The following is a 4,046-nucleotide window of genomic DNA, read 5'->3' as shown; positions in this document are numbered from 1 at the left end:
TTCAGTATGGGACCCTCACACAGTTGAACAAACCTCAAAAATCGAGATGGTCCAAAGGCGAGCTGCCAGATATGTCTGTAACAGATACCATAACATCAGTAGCCCGACAGATATGATAAACACCCTAAACTGGCCAACTCTACAGGAAAGAAGAACTCGCACAAGATTAATAATGTTCTATAAAATAGTACATCAAATCGTAGCTATACCATCGGCTATTCTCATACCATCAGACAGTAGAACACGCAAAAACCATAATTATACTTTTAGACACATTTCAACCAAAAAAGATACATATAAATACTCATTTTTTCCATATACCATAACTCAGTGGAACTTATTGCCAATGCAAACAGTCGCTGTCGCCACAGTCGACACTTTCAGAGAACAGCTCACACCAGCTGTTCTCCACAAATTCATCTAACTCATTATTAGCCTATGTACATAGTTTTAATCACAATTTTAATAAATTATGCACCTCAAATTTATTTCCAAATATTTTTGTTTTTGTTTTGGCCCTTTTGTTTTTGTAAATATATATATAGGCCACGCTGCGCGCGCAAACAGTAAATAATCTTCAGATCATTGAAGGACTACTGAAAACCTAAAGAAGAAGAAGAAGAAGAAGGTTCATCATAAGGAATTGAAAAATATGGCCGTGTTTACACCTCCAAAATTACTATGAGTACAGACAAACTGGTACATCCAGGAAAGTTTTAAGGCATGGCAGGAACTAGATATATAAAAGTTATATGAAGTCTACGTTTCAGAAAATTAAAAACTTACCTGGATTTTGATGTTCATTTTTTTCCAGTCTGCAGAAGATAGCAAAATAAACAAACACCCGAGTTTCATTTGATACGGTCCACTCAGTTACACAGTTTAAACCTGTTAAATCACCTATTGTTTACAGGTGTCTATTGTCCATCTATTGTCCATTTAAATCAATACTACTCACAACATTGATTATATGAGGGGAGCTTCTCAATCGTTTTCACTACTTAGTTAATTTTTGCACCTTCTGCAGGAACGAAAAAAAATGGATAGCAAAATCTAGAAAAGTTTATAATTTTCTGAAACATAAAATGCATTTAAAATTTATATATCTAGTTCCTGCCATCCCTTAAAACTGTTGCAGGTGTATAGGTTAGTCTGTACTCAGAGTAAAATTTGGGGTGTAAATACGGCCATTTTAGCCAAAAGGTTATGATGAACCTTAAACAGCAAGATGGCGACGAAAGAGACGTGAGTGCTTTTCGAAAATATATTTTTTTATAATTCAAACGGATTTTAGCCATTTTATATGACGAAATAAAGTTTATGTTTATTTACAACAGTCACATAAAACACCACAATATATATCTATTGTATTACATCAATGTCCATCAACTGTAAATATTCGATAAAATATACACATGTGTACCTCCGTTATACTTTTCAGAGGGGGGCAATGTGACATTTACTGTTCTTGTTTTCTGGGCGTTTTTTTATTCATTGTTATCGGTTATTGTGAATATTTTTTTAGCTGTTAACTGTTATTGTCAAAATCAGTTCACTGTTCTGCTCTTATTAGGACCCCCTTTGCCCCCTTTCCGTAATAAATCTTATATGCTCAACCTACACACAGCCACGTTTGGGTTGGTTATAAGCGGTCTGCACTTGGTCAGATTGCAAGAGGGGTGCAACCTCTTGAAGCACAATTTCAAAAGTAGTTTGATCGATGTGGAAACTGCTTCTGAAATCTTTCGTGGAAAATCTTGGTACAGTCTCCTCGGCAAAGTTTTGTATACATGGGACCAGGTGGCAAATGGTCCCTGGGCAACAAAGTTGTCAATAATTGTATGAAGATTTGGTTAATATATGGCACTGGCTACGGTTACATGGAAATGTAACAATAATAAAAATATTATTGTTACATTGGAGACTAAATGCCGGAATGCATGGTTGGGTAAGGACCTGTTTAATTACGAATGTAACAATAATTATTGAGGCTACGGTTACATTGCGTTATTGTTACATGAAAAAAAGCAATGTACGATGGGACTAGTAATATGTACTAAATAATAAAAGTTGAGGACATTTATTACATACATTTATAACATACAATTTATTTACTGTAATTTTTTATTTACAATGACAATTTCTACAAATCCAGTAAGCAAGTTGTTTTTAAAGTCCGACACATTTTTGATGAACGAAATTACGTCCTCCACGGATACGTGTACATACAGAATTTCTTAGTATTTAAGTTACAGTTAGCAAACTTTGCTTTTGATTATCAATTTGCGTCAAATTATATTTTTAGCTGTATGAAATGTATGTCTTGATATTGTTTCAGTTTCGTTTAAAACGCATCCCAAGTTTTATTTTTTTCACCATAAACAAAATTGGTCCAAAGTATAATGACAGTAATAAGAGTAGATGTGCAGTTAAATACTGTAAAAAAGTGAAACTATTGAACTATATTTTTCGCCTTTGGCAGTCACACTCCTAATCTCGAGTAGTATCTTTAAGAACATCAAAACCATTAATACGTAGTAAAACTATTCAAGTTGTACACCATTTGTTGAATAATAATATTTTATTATTTATCAGTATTAAATTACAAGTATTGTTTAGTACATATGAAAGAATGAAGCAATACAACTATAGAAGATTTAAGTTTAATATCAATCTAGCGTACATTGCTGTTTTTCATGTAACAATAATGTAATGTAACCGTAGCCTCAGTAATTATTGTTACATTTGTAATTAATCGGTTCCTCACCCAACTTTGCATTCCGGCAATTAGTCTCCAATGTAACAATAATATTTTTATTATTGTTACATTTCCATGTAACCGTAGCCAGTGCCTAAAATCAATTATATACTGAATTGCCATCGTTTGTTAATCATCAACAAGAGGCTGTCACAACAACAGCAAACCGGATTTATTAACATTTATTTGTGTCCTGGCAATATCACAAGAACCATTACTGATGAATGGTGAAAGTGAAAATCGTCAATATCAAATTTGACCTCCATTTTGTCATCAGTATCAACATATTAAAATTTGAAAAGCTTAGATTGAATGGTTCATGAGTAAATGCAACAACCTGAATGGAAACACCATTTTACGATCTTTCAAGAACCATAACTCCTGAACGGTAAAAGTCAAAATCGTCATTATTGAACTTGACCTCTATTTTGTCATCAGTAACAACATATTAAAATTTCAAAAGCTTTGGTTGAATGATTCATGAGAAAATGCACGGACACGACAGGAAAAACCATTTTTCAATCTTTCAAGAACCATAACTCCTGAACGGTAAAAGTCAAAATCGTCATTATTAAACTTGACCTCCATTTTGTCATCAGTAACAGCATATTAAAATTTCGGAAGCTTTGGTAGAACAGTTCATGCATAAATGCACGGACACGACTGGAAACTCCATTTTTCAATCTTTCAAGAACCATAACTCCTGAACAGTAAAAGTCAAATTCGTCATTTTTGAACTTGACCTCCATTCTTTCATAAGTAACAACATATTACAATTTGGGAAGCTTTGGTAGAACAGTTCATGCGTAAATGCACGGACAACTCCATTTTTCAATCTTTCAAGAATCATAACTCCTGAACGGTAAAAGTCAAAATCACCATTATTGAACTTGACCTTCGTATAGTTGTCAGTAATAACATATTAAAATTTTAAAAGCTTTGGTTGAACGGTTCATGAGTTAATGCACGGACAACATTTGATTGCCGCCCGCCCGACCACCCGCCGTACATCCCCAAATCAATAACCGACATTTTTGTCACAAAAATCCGGTTAATAAAAATAAGATTTAGTATTGTTAATTGATCCATGTTAAACAATGGACCTTGAGTAAATCTCCACCAGAGTTTTTGATTTGATTGATATGCTCTTGACGCATGCACAATCAAACGTAAAAATTGAACTCGAGTAACCCGAGTTGGATGAATCGAAGTAGGCCCTTGTGTTAGGTTTTGTGTAAGGGCAGAACATAATACGGAATGATTTTAGTGGCAAAATAAGAAAAATAAG

Source organism: Mytilus edulis, chromosome 5 (assembly GCF_963676685.1).
Source record: "Mytilus edulis chromosome 5, xbMytEdul2.2, whole genome shotgun sequence".
NCBI lineage: Eukaryota > Metazoa > Mollusca > Bivalvia > Mytilida > Mytilidae > Mytilus > Mytilus edulis.
The sequence above is the reverse complement of the archived record's forward strand: the minus strand, read 5'-3'. Positions refer to the sequence as shown.